The following is a 23,088-nucleotide window of genomic DNA, read 5'->3' on the forward strand; positions in this document are numbered from 1 at the left end:
CAGTCCCAACCACTGCTCTCTGTTTATTTGGAAACTGAAGAGTATGAGCATCCTCTCTCCATGTTCCTGCCCTGACATCTCATCTTCCTCAATCCCACAAAAAATATCACGAGGCACTCACAGCTTTGGGAGGCACTCCAAGCCTTAGATCATAAGGTTTCAAGGAAATTTTAAAAATATACTTACTGTAGTTTTACATAAATATAAACCAGCAAATGCTTTATCCTGGCTGACTCCAGAGTGAGAAAACAAGCATGATTTGTGGGGTCATTACAGCTCTCATAAGAGGCCCTTTCTGTCACCAGCTCAAGAGGAGCCCAAGCAGGGTTCAGGACCAAGTCCTCAAGCAGATGCTCACAAAAGCAGAGCTGAGCAACTTTACAGAACTTAACTGGTATTATGCTGAGTAAAATGTATCAACCTACCTATGAGGATTTAAAACACCGGCCTGATCAACAACAGCAAAAAAACTGAAGCCTTAAGCTTCAAATATGGTTACAGGGTTACTGTCAAGGTCAAGGCAACGCAAGGCAAGGGCCAGCATTGTCTGCTCAGAGCACTGACAGCTCTCTGAGGAGCAGCAGGCAGGGTGGCTTGGGGGTGGCCTCAAGGAAAAAGGAGACTGTGCCACTCCTCCCTCAGGAGAGCAGCCCCTCCCCTCCATAAAGATCAATGACAGGACTGTTATAATAAAGGTATAAATGTCTAATATAAGAAAATTCAAATGTTTGAAGAAAACAGGCTCTCTGTTCCTGAAGTTCTTGGTTCTCAAGAGACTTTCTGTCATGACAAAGAATGTAAAGCAAGCTCAGCACAAAAAAATTTCACAAAAACCTCCTCTTTGTAAAATGTTGTAATCAATATCAAACCTCCAGATTCTGTCTAGGCCTAAATCTCAGCAGATATAACTTCTTAAGAATGACAACTACTTTCATACATTCTGTTTTGCTATCGTCAAGTCACTCAGTAGTTGCCTTCCCTATCAGACTCACTGCTTTGAATGATTTTTAAAAATATTTTATTTATTTATTTTTAGAGATGGAAGGGAGGGAGACAAAGAGAGAGAAACATCAATGTGCGGTTGCTGGGGATCATGGCCTGCAACCCAGGCAAGTACCGTGACTGGGAATCGAACCTGCGATACTTTGGTTCGCAGCCCGCGCTCAATCCACTGAGCTACGCCAGCCAGGGGTTTTGAATGATTTTAATCAAGGCTGCCAAACATGTATAAAGAAAAGAAAACTTTCCACATATTCTTGGTAGAAGTTAGCATTCCCCCTTTCTCTGTTTCTTTTTTAGAGAATTTACTACAATTGGAAGGACTATCTTAACAGACTATCAAGTAGACTTCTCAATTTGAGCAGGACGCCACCCTTACCTTTCAGGCTTTTGCTTCAACTTCCTTCCCTTGTTCCATCCACTGGGTTACTTCACAACCTCCCTCTCTACCACCTCCTCCTCCTTATCTGTTGCAAACTACCACTAGGCTTTCTTTTCTTTTACCAGCAAAGCTACTTGTAAACACTTGAAGTCGGAGGTCCCTAACAAAAGTTTACATCAACTAGGTTTTGGTCCACAAAAAATGGCCTGGTTGATTTGCTTGCTTTTAAGACAGAAGGAATTTGAAGAAGGAATGGATAAGGGGCGTTAAGAGGCAAATAGGGCTCATTTTTACAACTGGCCTCAAATTATAGTCTATCAAATCAATTACTTAATAGAAAAAATGGAAAAGGAAATACAGGTGGCTCTTCAAACATGAAAAGATGCTTAATCTCTGTCACAATGAGAAATACAAATTAGGTAGTCAGTGCCGGACCTGGGAGCCCACAGCCACTGCCATGTCCCACCAGAGGAGCATCCAAGCAAGTAAAGATGTTAAAAATGTCTTTGCCAGAACAAGAAATGGAAAATGCAGACTTCTGAAAATATCTATTGAAAACGAGAAACTTGTGACTGGATCATCCAGTCAACCTTCAGATTCCTGGAATAAGGATTATGATTCCTTTGTTTTACCCATTGGAGGAAAAACAGCCATGCTATATATTATTCAGGTTGAATTCTCAGAATGCCCAGAGATATGAATGAAAATTCACTGCCTGGTCTCCAGATCATTCTCATATTCGTCAAAAAATGTTGTATGTAGCTACAAGAGCAACTCTGAAAAAGGAGTTTGGAGGTGGCCACATTAAAGATGAAGTATTTGGAACAGTAAAGGAAAATGTGTCATTACATGGATATAAAAAGTATTTGCTGTCACAGTCTTCTCCTGCCCCATTGACTGCAGCTGAGGAAGAATTATGACAGATTAAAATAAATGAGGTACAAACTGACGTGAGTGTGGACACTAAGCATTAAACACTGCAAGGAGTATCCTTTCCTATTTCTCAAGAAGCTTTTCAGGCTTTGGAAAAATTGAACAACAGACAGCTCAACTACAAGCAATTGGAAATAGATATAAAAAATGAAATTATTATTTTGGCCAAGACAACAAATACTTCAGAACTAAAAGATTTGCCAAAGAGGATTCCCAAGGATTCAGCACATTACCATTTCTTTCTATATAAACATTTCCATGAAGGAGATTATTTGGAGTCCCTAGTTTTTATTTATCCAATGCCTGGGTACACATGCAGTATAAGAGAACAGATGCTGTATTCTAGCTGCAAGAGCCCTCTGCTAGACATCATAGAAAGACAACTACAAATGGATGTCATTAGAAAGAGAGAGACAGACAATGGGGATGAGTTGACTACAGACTTCCTGTATGAAGAAGTACACCCCAAGCACCATGCACATAAGCAAAGTTTTGCAAAACCAAAAGGTCCTGCAGGAAAAAAGGGAATCTGAAGACTAGTAGGTGGTCCAGCTGAAACTGAAGCCACTACTGATTAATCATTATATTAAGTACTACAATACTAGTTTTTTAAAAGTCCAGCCTTTAGTACAGGAGAACTGAAATCATTCCATGTTGATAAGTAGGAAAAAAATTATACTTTTTGAAAAATAGCACTTTTCACTTGTGTGTTTTTAAAATTAATGTTCTAGAAGTCTCATGACCTCTACTTTTGAGTTAAAGCTAGAAAAGGTTTCAACACAGTGATGTTTCATTTTCTCACACTGTTTTCACAGAGTGATGATTCCACACTTTCACATAATTCTTAAAGTTTTTTACAGATGGGCCAATTCTAGAAAGTCTAATATCTAAAAGTAAGATGTATTTCTTATTACTCTTTAGTGAGACATCAAAATTTTTTTTAACGGAGAAAGACCTTAAACTATTCATACTACTTAGGGAATATGTTAAGAACCAGCTTAGACTTTCTAAGCTGAAAATCAGTGTGCCTAAGCGGAAAGACTTAAAGGAGCACTGCTCTCAAAATGGGATCATACCTGCAACTTTTAGAAACAGTGCTTCACTGCAGCAGTGTTCTCTTTAACTTTTTGGTTTTTTAAATGGCATCAAAATTTAAGAAGATCAGCTCACTATGAAACCTTAAGGGTACAAGATACTTTCTATATTGCATGATTTCTCATGTCATTGAGAGACACACTTATACAGCTTTAATGATTTCTCTTTCTAGTACTTTAAAATTTTTTATTTCTAAAATAAGTCCTTTTATTGTAAGTAATGTGAGGTGAAGTATTTATGCTCAGTTGGATATTAATGTAACTCAAAAGCAATAATACTTAACATCACAAATACTGAAAAAGTTTTAAACATCAAGATCAATATCTCTCCAAAATATATTTATAGACAAATGTGCTATATCACTTTTGAGCAAATATTCAGGTTTAATCAAATTGTTTTAAAGTCCCAGTACTTATCAGTCCAAGACAGATGAAATACTTAAGACTCTTGTTTCAACAAGGATGCCTGCTTTCACCACTCCTATTCAACATAGTACTGGATGTCCTAGCCACAGCAATCAGACAAGAAAAAGAAATAAAAGGCATCCAAATTGGAAAGGAGGGAGTTAAACTGTCATTGTTTGCAGATGACATGATAGTGTACATAGAAAATCCTATAGACTCCACCAAAAAACTACTTGACCTAATAAATGAATTTGACAAAACAGCAGGATACAAAGTTAATACTCAGAAATCAAAAGCATTCTTGTACACCAACAATGAAATATGAGAAGCAGAAATCAGGGAAAAAAATCCCATTTGATATGGCAACAAGAAAAATAAAGTACCTAGGAATAAACCTGACCAAGAAGGTCAAAACCTGTACTCAGAAAACTATAAAACACTGAAGAAAGAATTTAAGGAAGACAAAAACAAATGGAAGTATGTTCCATGCTCATGGATTGGATGAATTAATATCATCAAAATGTCCATATTACCCAAAGCAATTTATAGGTTCAATGGAATCCCTATTAAAGTACCAATGACATATTTCACAGATCTAGAACAAACATTCCAAAAAATTATCTGGAACCATAAATGACCCTGAATAGCTACAGCAATTTGAGAAAGAACTACAAAAGAGAAGGGATCACAATACCTGATATCAAACTGTATTAGAAAGCCACTGTAATCAAAACAGCCTGGTAGTGGCATAAAAACAGACACAGACCAATGGAACAGAATGAGAGCCCAGAAATAAACCCAAGTCTCTACGGTCAATTAATATTTGACAAAGGGGGAAGAAGCATAAAATGGAGTAAAAGCAGCCTCTTCAACAAATGGTGTTGTGAGATCTGGACAGCTACATGCAAAAAAAAAATAATAAAACTCAATCACCAACTTACACAATACACAAAAATAAATTAGAAGTGGATAAAAGACTTAAATATAAGTTGTGACACCATAAAAGTCCTAGAGGATAACATCAGCAGGAAAAATCTCAGACATTCCACACAGCAACATCTTCACTGATATGTCCCCTAAAGCAAGGAACATAAAGGAAAGAATAAACAAACAGGACCTTATCAAATTAAAAAGCTTCTGCATAGCTAAAGAAAATAGCATTAAAATGAAAGGAGAACTAACTATATGGGAAAACATATTTGCCAATGATACCTTGAACAAGGGTTTGATCTCCAAAATACATAAATGACTCACATGACTATACTCCAGGAAGACAAACCACCCAATTAAAAAAATGGGCAAAAGAGTTAAACAGCCACTTCTCCAAGGAGGACATACAGAGGGCCCAGAGACATGAAAAGATGCTCAACATCATTAGCCATTAGAGAGAAGCAAATTAAAATCACAATGAGATACCACCTCACACTGATAAGAATGGCTATCATAAACAAATCAACAAACAAGTGTTGGAGAGGATGGGGAGAAAAGGGAACCCTAGTACACTGTTGGTGGGAATGCAGACTGGTGCAGCCACTGTGGAAAACAGTATGAAGTTCCTCAGAAAACAAAAATGGAACTGTCTTTTGACCCAGCAATTCCACTGCTGGGATTATACCCTAAGAGCCCCGAAATACCAATTCAAAAGAACCTACGCAATGTTTATAGCAGCACAATTCACAATAGTCAAGAACTGGAAACAATCTAAGTGCCCCTCAGTAAATGAGTGGATCAAAACACTGTGGTACATTTACATAATGGAATTGTACTGAGCAGAGAGAAAGAAGGAGCTCCTACCCTTTGTGACAGCATGGATGGAACTGGAGAGCATTATGCTAAGTTAAATAAGCCAGGCAGTGAGAGACAAATACCATATGATCTCACCTTTAACTGACACATAATCAACAAAAGAAAAAAACAAACAAAATATAACCAGAGACACTGAAACTAAGAACAATCTAACAACAGCCAGAGAGGAGAGGGGAGGGAACAATGGGAAGGGATTTCAGTTACTACTATAAAGGACACATGGACAAAACCAAGGGGGAGGGTGGAAGCAAGGGAGGGAGGTGGCTTTGGCTGGGGTGGGGGGCAGCTGTGGGGAGAAAATGCAGACAACTATAATTGAACAACAATAAAGTAATTTAAATAAAAAGAATCTTGTTTCAATTTGTTATTTCAAAACACACTTAACAGTTTTCTAAAGCTTTGCATTTTCAGCTACAACCCACAAAGATTTTGAGCCTTTTTCTTTGATACTTGAAATGGAGCTAGAACAATTCATCATGTTTAATCTGTTAAACCTGCTGCAAGAGCCATAAGTTGGAGGTGTTTTCTAAATGAACTGTGGGGATCCAGGACTTATAATTTTATCTAAACTTAAACTTTATGCTGCATAAAACAACATCAGAAATGCACACTTCATTGTATAAAATATGAAACTCACTTTTACAACTTATTATCTAAGGTAATAATATATGCACCTTTTAGAAATTCAATGTGTGTTCAAGCAAAGCATATTATAACTAATTATAGTTTGACAGATTTTTTCTAGAATGAAGAGTATTTGTGTAGGGTTTTGTTTGCTTACAAATAATCAGACTATAATGTTTAAACATGCAAAATAATCAGCAGTAATGTTGCACTTGTTTACTAAAGATACACTTTAAGTTGTTCCATGGGTGCACATGTAGACACAATATACACACAAATTCCTGCACTGAGAATCCTGAAGCTGGTAGTTTTAGTCAGAAAGATTGTTGACCTGTCATGAAGGCATAAAATAATTTAGTAGTGAATGTTCTTCTGTACCATTCATGTGCAATTATACTCTAATTCCACCACAATATATGAAAATAAATGAACATTCTAGAGCATAGATGTCATTATATGGTATTAAATTAATTATTAAACTAATGATTGTTGAGAAAAATACAAATTAAAACTACAATGAAATATACCAACATCAACCAAAAAGGTTTTTTTTAAATAATAATAATACCTATGTTGGCAAAACCATGGACAAGCAGGCATGCTTATACATTGCTGGTGGAAAATCAAACTGGCAAATCACCATAAAATGGCAATTTGGCACTTTCTCTCAGAATTATACATACACATACATACAGCAATTCTTGTTTTAGAAATACATCCTCACACATATAGTGGCAAAGGGCTGGAGTAACCTCAATGCCCATGAGCTTGGGGACTGAATGAGTCAACACAGGTACTTTGATAGAAAGGAATGCCAGGCAGTCATCAAAAGAAGGGAAAGCTCCAGTGCCCAGTTCTGGGGGAGTGGAGGGAGAAGGCAGAGGGGACAACCACACTGTGTACACTGGCAATGTGTAGACTATTTATCAAGGGAAGGGTACACCCTCTTAAGGCTCCTGATAGCGGTTTCTCTGAAGCCTGGAAGGAGAGCAGAGACCCTGAGTAGAAAAGGACAGTGACTTTTCATGGAGACCTTTTCCAACCATTACAACACCACTTTTACTATGAACAGGCAGATATTTCTTAAATACAAGTCATTTTAAAAATAACATGCATTTGAAAGTTTAGGAAGTAAAATAAAACCACAAAAACACAACCAACTAACTAATGATTTTCCAATGTTGGGAAGACTGGTAAAGAAATCAATTTAGTAGGTCATGACCTACATTTTTTAAAACAATGAAATAAAATAGAAAATATCAAGAGTACACCTGACATCATAAAGATTAAGTCTTTGGAGGAAATTTTTTCTTTCAGTTACAGGTGTGAGTGAACTGAGTTTCAATGTACTTCTTATGAAGGATCATTGTCAAAAAACTTGAAAGTCATTGTACTATATGTACATATAGAAAATACAACATATGAAAATAAGCAAAAGAATATTGCTAAATCAAGACAACACATTACGCTGTCCGTCATCAGAAGTGAAGGGCTCTCACAGCTACCAGGACAGCTCTTTCTTCTACATGGATAGCATTTGCCACTTGTGTTAGATTTCTATTGCTGTGTAACAAATTACCACTACCTTAGTGGCTTAAAAATACATGTATGTATTGTCTGACACATCGTGTGATGGGATCCTCTGTTTAGGGGCTCCCCCTTTATGATGGCTCTGGGGAAGAATACACTTCAGGTTGTTAGCAAAATGCAATCCCTTGCAGCTTCACAACTGAGGACTCTGTTTCTGTGCTGGCTGTCAGCCAGGGCTGCCCTCATTCCCCATCAATCCCTCCCCATCTTCAAGTCCACTCTTGCTCACAATCTCTGACATCCTCTGACCACCAGCCAGAGAATGCTGTGTGCTTTTAAGAGATCATGTGATTCCATTCAATCAACATAACATTATCATGAGAGTGATAGCTTATCATAGGTTACAGGTTCTGGGCCTTAGGGTAGGACATCTTTGCGGGATTTTAGAATTTTTGTTTACCAGACTACCTTACATTTCCTTCCTGCTCAAAAGGTTACTAAATACAACTGCCTTCCCACTCCCAAACCAAGAGATAATAACCTGCCCCCTCCTGCCAGCTCAGAAGACCTGACTTCATATAATAAAGTCTCAGCTGGTGTTTAGCTACTATAATGTACATATTGAGATTACATTTCAGCAAATTTATGCTTAGCACAGAAGTTACTCTGGGAAAACAAAGGCTTTCTTATGACAGACGCTGATTTCTATAAATAAACATCCAGTTGTATTCAACTTGAAAAATGAACTACAATTAAAGAAGGAGAGGCCAGTTCTGGGACTGCTCTGATAAATACTCGTTACATCTAGATGAAGGGCTGTGCCAAAAACAAGCTTACACAATGGCATTAATTAAAATTAGCCATTTAAAAAGTCAATATAGAATATATACAATATAGGATTTGTGAAAGAGTGTGCAATAAAAACTACTGAATTCTAAAATAATTTCCCTTATAAATGATTCTCAGCATTGCCTCGCTAGTAGCACTAAACACTGAATTCTTTTCTTTGGTGACCTTTTAGGGTGAGTTAGAATTATGTGAATAGTATTACATCCCCAGCAAAATGAGAGGAATACATCATAGCATTGTTAGAGTAAGGTAACAGCTACAAGGACTTTCTCATAGCTCATCTTCCAAAGGGGGTCTTTCAGCTACTATTGGGGATCTTGCAAATGTAGCGTGCTTTCAATAAATTACACTTAACACAGTAATTTCTGGGCAGAGATGGCTTCTCGTTCCCAGAAACTATAAATGTAACCACAAAAATACCCCAAATCACCAGAAATAACATGCTATGGTTACAGGGCTGTGTGTCTGGGCTACTTAACAGTCAAAAGGACCCTTTACTACTACAGACTTCCTTTAAATATTTAACTTTGCATATATAATAAAAGATATTTCTATTTTCAAGATTCCCCTCTGAGAAAAATCTGGGGGGAGTGGCGAAAGCACTGTTTTTTTTTTTTTATTTTAAAGTCTTCATTCTGTGTTTCTGGGGCCACTCCTCCAAGCACACCACCTCCAAAGGGCTTATCCTCTCAGAATAAGAATTTCGGCACTAAAACTGGGTCAGTAATCCACAAGCCTGCTAATAGGATCAAATGAAATCAGAGGAGATGCAGAGACATGAGCACTCCATTCTAGGAATACCTCCACTGTGAAGCAAGGCTTCTGTATGGATGACTACTGCCTGATGATCTGCAGAATATATTTGCAGGTGTGTGCTATAAAATGTCCTCATTCCAACAGAGGTTACCCAGTCCACTCACTTGGGATGAAAAGAGTTTCTACCCAGACTAGTCATCTAGCAAGGCTAGCAAGTGAACCTAAAGCCTAGGACAATGTGACTAACGGGAATGTGGAAGAAAGATAACCCCAAACTCAAAGCCAAATGAGTCAGGTGAAAAATAAAATCGGTAATCTTTTTAACACAAATTGTCCCCCCGCCACAACCTAAAAGAACATTCAGAGACCTGCTTGAAACCCCTTCCCTGACCCCAGTGCCCCAACCCAAGCTCCTTCTGTACTCTGCCACTCAGTATTGGTCACTCAGCACTACAAATCCTCTGGCTTCTTCTAGGGGTGCTTCTATACTCCACCCAGCATGACTGGCCTTTCTCAGGTTCCTCCTCAAAAGGGCTTATTACCCCTATTAATCATTGCCCTTGTACCCTGTTCATTTCTTTCATAAAACTATCAAGGTTTATAAAGACATTTCTGGAATAATATGTTAACTTAGCAGCTGCTGTTGTTTGGCCCAGCATAGTACCTGGCACACAGCATGTGTTCAATGAACAGCTGTTAAATGAATAACACAAGTAAACTCTGGAGTGATTGTCTCTCTATTAATACGTCTAAAACAAAGGTCCCCAAACTTGTTGATACAGAAGAACATATTAGTGACTTGGAAGACAAAATAGTAAAAATCACCCAAAGAGAACAGCAAAATGAAAAAAGAATTTTAAAAAATGAGGGTAGTATAGTATAAGGGGCCTATGGGGCATCAAGTACTCTAGCATTTTCATTATAGGGATTCCAGAAGGAGAAGAGAAAGAGAAAGGGACAGAAAGAATATTTGAAGAAATAATTTCTGAAAAATAAAACAGACATCAAGGTCCTAGAAGCACAGTGAGTTCCATATAAGAAGAAGACAAAGAGGCCCACACTGAGACATAATGTAGTTAAAATGGAAAAGGTAAGGATAAAGAAACAATCTGGAAGACAGCAAGAAGGAAACAAATCACATACAAGGAAATTCCCATAAGGCTATTAGTTGATTTATCTTTTTTAAAGATTTTATTTATTTATTATTTATTTTTTGAGAGAGGGTAAGGGAGGGAGAAAGAAAGGGAGAGAAACATCAATGTGTGTTTGCCTCTCGTGTGCCCCCTACTGGGGGCCTGGCCTGCAACCCAAGCATATGCCCTAGCTGGGAATCAAACCACTGACCATTTGGTTTGCAGGCCAGTGCTCAATCTAATGAGCCACATCAGCTAGGGCTATTAGTGGATTTCTTAATAGCAACTTTAGAGACCAGAAGAGAGTAGCAGGACATATTTTCAGTGCTGAAAGAAAGGAATCTACAACCTAGAACACTGTATTCAGCAAGCTTATCACCTGGAATTGAAGGAGAGGCAAAGAGCTTCCTCAAACCTAAAGAAGTTCACCACAACTAGAGTGGCTTTAGAAGAAATGTTAAAGGTTTTTCTTTAAGCAGAAAAGAAAGCCTATAAAGAGAAATAAGAAAATACAGGAAAGAAAAAACTGGTATAATAAAAAATAAAAACTGGTATAATGGTATAATAAACATAGTGCACCAAAAATTTAATAAGCTAATTGAAGCTAAATAGGCTAAATGAAGGTTAAAAGACAACACTAGCAAAATTAACTATAATGACCATAGTCTTACTAAGCTAATTTGAAGGTTAAACTAGCAAAATTAACTATAACTCCAATAGTCAGGAGATACAAATAACAAAAAAATATTAAAATGATTATAGAATGAGCTTGAACTTATATACCTATAAGTTTAAATAAGACTGCTACAGATACAAATAGATACATCATAGTAACCACAAACCAAAAAACCTACACAAAATATGCAAAATATTGTATAAAGAGAAAGGAACCAAACCATAGTAAAGAAAACCCCAAATCAAAAAGAAAGACTTCAAGAGAAAAAGAAAGGGACAAAGAAGAACAATAAAAAAAACAGAAAAGTTTTAAAAATGTCAATAAGCACACACCTATCAATAATAACTTTAGGCCTGGCCAGGTGGCTCAGTTGGTTGGAGCACTGCCCCCTACAACAAAAGGTCAGGTGTCCCCTGGAGCAAGGGAAATGAAGAAAAGAATAAACAAATGGCACTTTATCAAAATAAAAAGCTTCTGTATGGCTAAACAAAAGAGCAATAAAATGAAAAGGGAACCAACCACATGGGAAAACATATTTTCCAATGATATCTTGGACAAGGGTTTGATCTCCAAAATATAAAAAGAACTCACACAACTTCACTCCAGGAAGACAAACAACCCAATTGAAAAATGGGCAAAAGACCTGAACAGACACTTCAAGGAGGACATACAGAAGGTCCAGAGACATATGAAAAGATGCTCAGCATCACTAGCCATTAGAAATACAAATTAAAACCACAGTGAGATACCACTTCACACCAATGAGAATGGCCATCATAAACAAAGCAAAAAAACAAGTGTTGGAGAGGGTGTGGAGAAAAGGGAACCCTAGTACACTATTGATAGGAATGCAGACTGGTGCGGCCACTGTAGAAAACAGTATGGAATTTCCTCAGAAAACTAAAAATTTATCTGCCTTTGGACTCAGCAATTCCACTGCTGGGATATGCCCAAGAATCCTGTAACACCAATTCAAAAGAACCTATGCACCCCAATGTTCATAGCAGCACAATTTACAATAGCCAAGTCCTGGAAGCAACCTAAATGCTGACCAGCAAATCAGTGGATAAAAAAAACTATGGCACATTTACACAATGGAATACTATGCTGCAGGAAAAAAGGAGCTCAAACCTTTGAAACAGTATGGATGGATCTAGAGAGCATTATGCTGTGAAATAAGCCAGGTGATGAAAGACAAATACCGTATCATCTCACCTATAAGTGGAACCAAATCAACAAAACAAACAAGCAAACAAAATATAACCAGAAACACTGAAATAAAGAACAAACTGGCAGTAATCAGAGAAGGGAGAGAAGGATAATGAGGGAAAATAGGGGAAGATCCATCAAGGAACTTGTATAGAGGACACATGGACAAAGCCAAAAGGGTAGGTGCAAGGGTGGGAGGCAGGGATGGGTGGCGTGGGTGGGAATGGTGGGCAGAAAATGCAGACAACTGTACTTAAAACAATAAAAAAAGACTTAAATATAAGTTATGATACCACAAAAATCCTAGAGAAAAACATAGGCAATAAAATTTCAGATATCTTGTGTAGCAGTATTTATTATTGATAAATCTCCTAAGGCAAGAGAAATAAAGGAAAAAGTAAACAAATGGGACTACTTCAAATTGAAAAGCTTCTGCACAGCTCAGGAAACCAACATTTAAATGAACAGGATACCAACTATATGGGAGAACATATTTGTCAATGATACATAGGACAAGGGTTTGATCTCCAAAATATATAAAGAACACACATGATTCACCACCAGGAAGACAAACAATCCAATCAAAAAATGGGCAAAGGACCTGAATACATACTTCTTCAAGGAAGATGTACAGAGGGCCCTAAGACATATGAAAAAATGCTCAACATCTGCAGCCATCAGAAAGATGCAAATTAAAACCACAATGAAATATTATTTCACACTTGCCAAAATGGTTATCATTAATAAATCAACAAAGAAGTGCTGGCAAGGATGTATAGACAAGGGAACCCTAGTGCACTGTTGGTGGGAATGCAGATTAGTACAGCCACTGTGGTAAATAGTATGGTATTTCCTCAAAAATTAAAAATACAACTGCCTTTTGACCCAGCAATTCCACTGCTGGAAATATACCCTAAAAATCTCTAAACACAAATTCAAAAGAACCTATGCACTCCTCTTTTCATAGCAGCACTATCTACAATAGCCAAGAGTTAGAAGCAGGTTAGGTGCCCATTAGTAGATGAGTCGATTAAAAAACTGTGGTACATTTACACAGTGGAATACTATGCAGCAGAAAAGGAAATTTCTACTTTTTGCAACAGCATGGATAGGACTGAAATTATTATACTAAGTGAAATAAGCCAGCTGGTGAATGACAAATACCATATGATCTCACTTATAAGAGATAAATAATAATTAAAAAACACAATCTACTGAATAGGAACATATATTTGCAAATGATACATCAAATAAGTGGTTGATATCCAAAATACATAAGAAACTCATAGAACTTATAAAACAAAATTCATCCAGTCAAAGAATAGGCAGAGAACATGAAGATTTCTCCAAAGAAGACACAGAGACTTGCCAACAGACATATGAAAAGCTGTTCAACATCACTAATCAGCAGGGAAATGCAAATCAAAACCACAATGAGACACCACTTCACATCAATCAGAAAGCCTATTACCAAACAGTCAACAAATAGGATGTCTTGCAAAGACATGGAGAAAACGGAATCTATGAGCATTAGTGGTGGGTAGGTGAAGTGGTGCAGCCATTATGGAAGACAGTATGTAAATTCCTTGAAAAACTAAAACTACATCTACCAAATGACCTAGCAGTTCCACTTCTGGATATTTATCAAAAAAAGTCCTACTATTTCAAAAACAGATATGCACCCTTATGTTTGCTGCAACATTATTTACAATAGCCAAAACATGGAAGCAACCTAAGTATAGATCGATAGATGAATGGCTAAATAAGATGTGGTACATATGTATGATTTGGTACTCAGCAATAAAAATGAAGACAACAAAAACAAAAACAGATTCACAGAAACAAAGACCAAACTAATGATTGCCAGAGGGGAGAAGGAGATACTGTTAAGGGTGAAAACATGAAGGATATTACAGTAAAAAATATTGTGATAAATTTGCATGGTGACAGATGATTACTAGACCTACAGTAGTGATCATACTGTAAGGTTTATGAATGCCAAATCATATTGTACAACTAAAACTAAAATTACATTGTATACCAAATACACTACAATTTTAAAATATATATAAAATAAAAAAGGGTTTCTTGTAGACAAAAAAAAGTTTAATAAAAAATAAGAGTTTAGGGGACATACCTAAGAACATATTTCTTAAAAGTCATGTTTTAATTTCACATCAGAAAACTAGAAAATCAGCCCTGGCTGGCATAGCTCAGTGGACTGAACGTGGGCTGCGAACCAGGCATCGCAGGTTTGATTCCTAGTCAGGGCACATGCCTGGGTTGCAGGCCACTGCCCCCAGCAACTGCACATTGATGTTTCTCTCTCTCTTTCTCCCTCCCTTCCCTCTCTAAAAATAAAAAAATAAAATCTTTAAAAGAAAACTAGAAAATCAAAATGTGATTTCTTTTTTTTTTACTTTTTAAAAAATTATTTTATTGTTGTTCACCTACAGTTTTCTGCATTTCAGATAATACACAATGATATAAAATTTTCATTGCAAATGAAGTTGTTTAATTAAATATAGTGATTTCATTTAAAGAAAAAAACAGATCAAGCAAACAGCAGCATCAGTAGTGCATACAGCAAGGGTAGGGCACAGATGGCTCACATCTGGAGAACACTGCTCCAGAATAGCCCTGCTAGCTCCCATGATCAAGGAACCTTCAGCAAGGCAAAGGTCAGGGCAGGGTTACACAGACAGCTGCATTCAAAAGGCCATCTTTCAAAGCATGCCTCCAGTGGGTCTCATTGTACTTCAAACAGCTTCTCCAGGTACTCAGACAACAAAAAAGGTCTTCTGCTAAGGGGCAATTGGGTTGCTTCTTAAGTTAAAAACAAAACAAAACAAATAAACAAAAAAAGGGGGACTTCCTACTCAATTCTATAATATCATTATAAATTGTTAATGGGTGCTATAAATTGACAAGGTTATAAGTGGTCAGGGCCAAATGATATTGGATTTGGTACATCAAGTTAGGGAGTTTGAATATTACTCTAAATGCAAGGAGAAGCCACTAAAGGCTTAAAAAGAGAATCATTAGGATTCTATTTACCTGGTTGCTAGGTGGAGGATGACTTGGGAGGTGGCAGGAATGTAGACAGGTTCTTGGGAATCTACTGCAGTAGTTGAGGAGGCTTGGGCCCAGGAGGTGGCAACACCAATGAAGAGGAATTATGGGCTGGATGTAAAGCCTAGCACAACCCCATGCAAACATTTGCTCAACAAACATGTACTGAACGCCACCACAGCTAGATTCTATCCTTGACTCTGAAGATTTAAAGGTAAACAAGACACGACTGCACACTCACGGATCTTACATGCGGGGTGAAGGGTCAACAGAAAAAAGTCAATAAAAATTTAGGCAATGATAAGCTGTCTGTTGAAAACACAACAGGAAAAGATGACTAGGGGACCACTCAAGTGGTTAGTTTGGATGGGCAACAAGAAAGAGGTAACAAATTTCATGAAATCTTGCATTTGTAACAGAGACTCAATAAATAATATTTACTAATATAATTACTATTAATATAAAATAAAGTACTGTTTGATTATGTTTTGAGTGAAAACTGCCATCAAAATTGTTTAAATGGCCCAATATTCTTCCTAATCTAATAGGATCTAACAGAATCACAACAACCTAGAGATCCACTTCATTTATTTTTACTTATTTTATTGAATTTATTGGAGTGACATTAGTTAATACAACTATATAGGTTTCAAGGGTACAATTCTGTAATACATCACCTGTATATTGTATTGTGTGTTCACCAAAGTCAAGTCTCTTTCCATCACCATTTATCTCCCTTTTACCCTCTTCTACCTCCCCCCCACCCCCTTTGCCTCTGATAATCACCACCCTGTTGTTTGAGTTGTTGGTTGTTTTTTTTTAACTTAATCCCTTCACCTTTTTTTCACCCAGCCCTCATCCCCCTCTTCTGACAGTGGTCAGTTAGTCTGTTCTCAGTATCTATGAGTCTGTTTCTATTTTGTTTGTTAGTGTATTTTGTTCATTAGATTCCGCATGCAAGTGAAATCATATGGTATTTGTTTTTCTCTGTCTTATTTCATTTAACATAACACTCTCCAGGTCCATTTATGCATCACATAAGGTAAGGTTTCCATCTTTTTTTTTTATAGCTAAGTAGTATTCCATCGTGTAAATGTACCACAGCTTTTTTTATCCACTACCTACTGAAGGGCAGCTGGGCAGCTTCAAAATCATGGCTATTGTAAATAATACTGCAATGAACACTGGGGTGCATATATTCTTTTAAACTAGTGTTTTGGGTTTCTTCAGATATACACCCAGAAGTGGAATTCCTAAGTCAGTTCCATTTTTAATTTTTTGAGGAAATTCCATACTGTTTTCCACATTCCTATCAACAGTGCACAAAGGTTCCCTTTCCTACACATCCTTGTCAACACTTCTTGTTTCTTAATATAGTAATGACAGTCATTCTGACAGGTGTGAGATATCTCATTATGGTTATAATCTGCATTTCTCTGATGTCAGAAAATCTTCATAGACCAATTAAAACTAATGAAATTGAAAAAGTAATTTTAAAAACCCTCCCAACAAACAAGAATCCTGGACCAGATGGCTTCACAGGTGAATTTTATCAAACACTCAAAGAATTAACACCTATCCTGCTCAAACTATTCCAAAAAGCTCAAGAGGAGGGAAGACTCCCAAGCTTATTTTATGAGGCCAGCATTATCCTAATTCCAAAACCACACAAAGACACTACAAAGAAAGAAAACAATAAGCCATGATGAACACAGATGGTAAAATTCTCAACAAAATATTAGCAAAAGGACTCAGCAATAAGTTAAAAAGATCATACATGTGATCATGTGGGATTTATTCCAGGGATGCAAGATTGGTATAATATCCACTAATCAATAAATGTTATACACTCCATAAACAAAATGAAGGGTAAAAGTCATCTGATCATACTGATAGATACAGAAAAAGCATTTGATAAAATCCAGCACCCATTTATGGTGAAAACTCTCAGCAAAGTGGAAATGAAGAGAACATACCTCAACATAATAAAGTACATATATGAAATACCCACAGCCAACATCATATTCAATGGACAATAACTAAAAGCAGGAACAAGACAGGGACGTCTACTTTCACCACTTTTATTTAACCTAGTCCTTGACACAGCAATATGACAAGAAGAAGAAATAAAAGGCATCCAAATTGGAAAGGAAGAAGTAAAGCTGTCATTACTTGGAGATGACACAATAGAACCCCAAAGATTCCACCAAAAAACTACTAGAACTGGTAAGTGATTTCAGTAATGTAGCAGAATACAAATTAAATATCTAGGAATCTGTTGCATTTTTGTACACCAATAATTATTAGGAAGAGAAACTAAGAGGACCATACCATTTACAATTTCAAAAAAAATACCTAGAAGCCCTGGCTGGCATAGCTCAGTGGATTGAGCACGGGCTGCGAACCAAAGTGTCGCAGGTTCGATTCCCAGCCAGGGTACATGCCTGGGTTGCAGGCCATAACCCCCAGCAACCGCACATTGATGTTTCTCTCTCTCTCTATCTCCCTCCCTTCCCTCTCTAAAAATAAATAAACAAAATCTTTAAAAAAATACCTAGAAATAAATTTAACCAAAGATGTAAAAGACCTGTAGTCAGAAAATTATAAGACACTGAAGAAGATACAAATAAGTGGAAGCTGTGTTCATGGATTGGAAGAATTAACACCATTAAAATGTCCATAGCATCCAAAGCAATCTATAAAATCAATACAACTCCTATCATGTTACCAATGATTTCACAGAAATCATTGTGTTTGAAATACAATTCTGTGAAATACACACAGAAATCAGGTGTATTTCACAGAAATAAAACAAGTATTACAAAAATTTAGATGGAATCACAAAAGATCCTGAGTAGCCACAGAAATCGTGAGAAAGAAGAACAAAGTTGGAGGCATCATGTTACTTGATATCAAACTATATACTAAAAGGCCATAGAGATCAAAACAACATAGTTTTAGCCCTGGCTGGTGTAGCTCAGTGGATTGAGAGCGGACTGGGAACCAAAGTGTCCCAGGTTCGATTCCCAGCCAGGGTACATGCCTGGGTTGCAGGCCATAACCCCCAGCAACCGCACATTGATGTTTCTCTCTCTCTCTGTCTATCTCCCTCCCTTCCCCTCTAAAAATAAAAAAACAAATAAAATCTTTAAAAAAAAAAAGAAAGAAAGGTCAGGCTCCATGGGCCATGTATTAAAAAAAAAAAAACCAGCATAGTTTTGGCATAAAAAAACACATACAGATCAATAGAACAGAATAGAGAACCCAGAGATAAATCCCTGTCTCTATAGTTAATCAATATTTAACAAAGGGAGAAAGAGCATACAATGGGGTAAAGACAGTCTGTTCAATAAATGGTGTTGGGAAAACTGAACTGAAAGTGCAAGAAAATGAAACTAGACCATCTTTTCACAGCACACACAAGAATAAATGCTAAATGAATTAAAGAATTAAATATAAGACTTGAAACCATAAAAATCCTAGAAGAAAACATAGGCAGTCAAATTTCAAACATTTCTCATAACAGTATTTTTCCTGATATATCTCCTCGAGCAAAGGAAACAAACAAAAAAATAAATGGGGCTCCATCAAACTAAAAAGGTTTGTGCAGTGAAAGAAACCATCAACAAAGCAGAAAGACAACATACTGAATGGAAGAATATATTCACCAATGATACATCTGATAAGGGGTTAATACGCAATATTAAAAATCTCATACAACTCAATACCCTCCCAAGAAAAATCCAATTTAAAAATGGGCAAAAGACCTGAATAGACACATGTCCAAAAAGGGACATACAGATGGCCAATATACATATGAAAAGATCTTCAACATCACTAACCATCTAGATACCCATTTTAAAGACAGGTAAACAGCCACCAACCCAGCAGCCTCTTGTACATCCTGTCCAACATGCCTGATTCCTTCTTTGAAAGTTGAGTGTGGTTTCTGAGGCTAAAATGAAACATGGAGAAACTCAAACAATGAAACATTCTAGCACTTTGTTACAAAATCTAGATCTGTGGATATCTTAAACTTTCCTTATTGAAAGTTATTTCTGTTATCTGTTCTCAATGTCTAATTTCATGAGCCAGAAAACGGTAGGAGCATAACAGACTATAGTTGAGTAACATGAGCACAAACCAGTGCTGAACCCAGCTGGAAGTTCAGCGGGCACAATAATTCTCTTAACAGAGACAATGAAGATTTCAGATAATATAAAACATGTCAATGGTGTGATCTTTCTTTGTATCCTCTATTTTAGTGATTTTCAACCTTTGTCATTTTATGGCGCATATAAACCACTAAAATTCTATGGCACAACAAAAAATATATTTTCTTGCATATCTGACAAAAATATGTATAATTTTGATTCACACTGGATGGCTACTGTGTTGGAGGCTGTCATTTTTTTATTTGACAATCTGAGGGAAATGAGGTCAGGTATTGCATGTTTCCAAAATTCTTGCAGCACCCCAGCCAGTATGGTTCAATTGGGTGGGCATCATCCTGCAAACTGAAAGGTTGCTTGTTTGATTCCCAGTCAGGGCACACACCTGGGTAGAGTTTGGTCCCAGGTCAGGGAGCACACAGAAGGCAATCAATTGATGTTTCTCTCTCACACTGATGATTCTTTCTCTTTCTCCCTCTTTCTCCCCTCCTTCTCTCCCCTCTCTCTACAATCAAAATAAATAAAAAGTCTTGTAGCACACTGGTTGAAAATCGCTGTTCTATCTCAAGGGTATGAAGCATCTGTTTAAGTATATCTGCTACAATGAAGATAAGAATTTTATGGGTCCTGGTCTGAAAGTGGCCTCAAACAACAGGTTCATTTTATAAATACTACAAAGACAGAACTGCACTCTCAAAAACAATATTATCTTTCACAGCAATGTTGAGGTCTGCCCTGCCTGGTCTCAGGAAACCCTAACCACCTATGGCTAAGGCTGAGTAAGAGACCTCCAAACCAGGAGACATTAAGGAGACAAAACTTATTTCCCTGGCATGAACGCTGCCTGTTCTGTGCTGGCCCCCAATGCTAGATCAGTTTGCCAATGACAGGTAAGATTTCCCAAGGGGAGAATCGCCTAAGACAGGCATGATCACGTGAAGGCCTCAGGGAAGGACTTGGAGAGCTGTGGAAATGGAGGGGTGACTGACATCGACTCCTGCCCCCTCAGCTTTGCCAAAGCCTGAGTCCTTGAGAAATCCAAGTCTCCCAGCTGCCTTTGTCTCCTGGCCCAACTCAGGCCTGTGGAAATAACAGGGGCGGTGCAGTCCAGACCAGAGTCAGTGGACCCCCAGGGTAATCAGACCTGAGACATAGAATAAGAAAGATCCTGTGAGATCTGCTTGCTGGAGGATGCTCTTTAATTAGAATATGAAGGCACAGGCAGGAAACAAAACTAGCCTTTTAGGTCCTGTAGTCTTTTTAAATGATAAAGCCCCTTTCAAAGTTAACTACTTGTTTTATCTTCCTTGTGAGACTGTAATTCACAAACTGTATCGGTATGTTTAATAAAAGCCTGCTTGGGCGGGTAAACAAGGTGCTCTCCACTAGAGAAAGTGGCTGTTTCATACCTATTTCCCCACAGGACTCAGTTGTCCGTGTGTATGTTTTTCTTGTGTTTCAACGAGCATCCGCAGTGATGGATACCGCTGGCTCGGTATCTGTCTCACAGCAATCTTGCCTTTTTTCCCCAAGTCCCACTTAACTGGTTCATGCAGAACAACTCCATACTGTATGAACTTACTTACTTACAGAGGGGTTACATTTTGCAAAAAAATTTCATATCAGAAAGTTATGTGAACACACACCACTCTGAGATTTTCCTTTGATCCCAGTTACTTATGTAGGAGCTCCTGCTTTAAAAATGAAAGGCCCAGATTTTCCTGGACCTTCTTTATATCAAAAAGCTTTGAGGCTTTTCCAGTTCTCCCATTCCTGAAAGTGTCAGTATGGAACTAAAACTGCTTTTTAAGAAAATTCCACCCATGGCTCAGTGGATTGAGTGCTGTCCTGTGAACCAAAGGGTTGCCAGTTCAATTTCGAGTCAGGGCACATGCCTGGCTTGTGGGACAGGTCCCCAGTATGGAGTACTCCAGAGGCAATCACATATTGATGTTTCTCTTCCTCTCTCTCTCTTCCTTCCCCTCTCTAAAAATAAATAAATAAAACTTAAAAAAAATAAAGAATAAAAAAAAGAAAATTCCAACCCTACCTACAGGAAAGCTCAATGATATAGGGCATATTTCTTTCCTCATCATTTTATGCCAGCACCTAGAACTCAGTGCCTGGACCAAAGAACCCACAATACAAATGGGTGCAAAAATGAAGAAAGGAAAAAGGCAGAGTTTTTATCAGATTTCTTAATATTCACCTAAATGTGTAAGTTATTTTAAAGCATACACTTGTGCCTTTGATCAGTAATAAAATAATAATAGCTACCATCAAGGACTATCCTTACCCAATTAATCCAAGTTCACCAGGGTTCAACGACATTTAACAAGAGTCACTTTCCTGACACTGCAATAAGAAAGCTGCCCCACAACTACTTGCAAACATTATCTGTAAGACTCACAACAACCCTGAAGGTTGTTTTATTGCCCTAATTTTACTCATCAAGAAATCATAGCTCAGAGAAGGATCTTTCCTCAAAGTCACCTGGCTAGTAAATCCTTGTCCATCTAACCTCAAAACCCTCACAAAGCAACTCAGAACACTGAAACCCCAGGCCTGGGCCATGCCCATAAAATGTTCCTTGAGACACTGTAAGCCATTGGTTCACAATTTTTTTTAACTATGAGAGGAAACTTTTCTTTACTAAAACCACGAACAGACACATATTTGAGGCCCAGGACATGCCTTCCTTGATTTGTTAGCCATTAGGGCAAAGGCAATGAGTGCTACTGTAGACTTAAATGTTTAATTCAAGTTAATCATACAGGCTCTCTAGATCTGCACATCACTTTTCTCAATGCTCCCGTGAAAGGTGTGAAGACAGAACCTGCCCTTATACTCAGACAGGAATGATCCACCACTGCACAGTTCTGTAACTCCATAATCCCTAGCTGAGGGAACAGCAAAAGAAAAATAAATGGAAATTTAAACAGGAGGGAGAACCTAGGGAAAGGCATTTATATGAAGTAGCCTAAGCCTGTGGCTTGAGTGACTGGTCTGAGGCCAGATCAGGTCAGGAATGAACCAAGAAACACTCTGCAAATGGCTTTCAGTGCCATACTAAGCACTATAAACTTTTCTTTCTATGCAAAATTAAGTGGATGAATGATATGATTAGATCACAAATATGCCTAAGAACAAACTGATGGTTTCAAAGGATTTGATAAATTCTAATTTGGTTCAAAAAATAGGTTGATATAAATGAAAATATCCATGTTGTTTGTAAATTAAAATGGCATTTAATGTGACTGTTTATTTCAGAGTACTTAGGAGGCCTGGGACAGCGGAACAAGTTTTTTCATGTTGCTCAGGCTTTCCCATTAGGGTCTGTGTCAGGCCAAGTGACATAGACATGGGGAGAAGAAGGTCATCCCTGCAAGGAGCCTATGGACATGCCTGCATGGACAAGAGGTTGGTCAGAGCCCATGTGTGGGCTGAG

At 37.6% G+C, this 23,088-nt stretch overlaps 1 protein-coding gene and 1 pseudogene across 6 annotated transcripts in view; one reads left to right on the top strand and one right to left on the bottom strand.

Annotated features, from left to right (window-relative positions):
• The window catches only part of MARCHF8 (membrane associated ring-CH-type finger 8), a 175,643-nt gene that overhangs the window by 68,989 nt on the left and 83,566 nt on the right, over positions 1-23,088 (bottom strand). The window lies entirely within an intron of this gene.
• Positions 1,646-2,975, top strand: LOC114496048 (annotated as a pseudogene).

This window comes from Phyllostomus discolor, chromosome 5 (genome assembly GCF_004126475.2).
Source record: "Phyllostomus discolor isolate MPI-MPIP mPhyDis1 chromosome 5, mPhyDis1.pri.v3, whole genome shotgun sequence".
Classification (NCBI taxonomy): Eukaryota; Metazoa; Chordata; class Mammalia; order Chiroptera; family Phyllostomidae; genus Phyllostomus; species Phyllostomus discolor.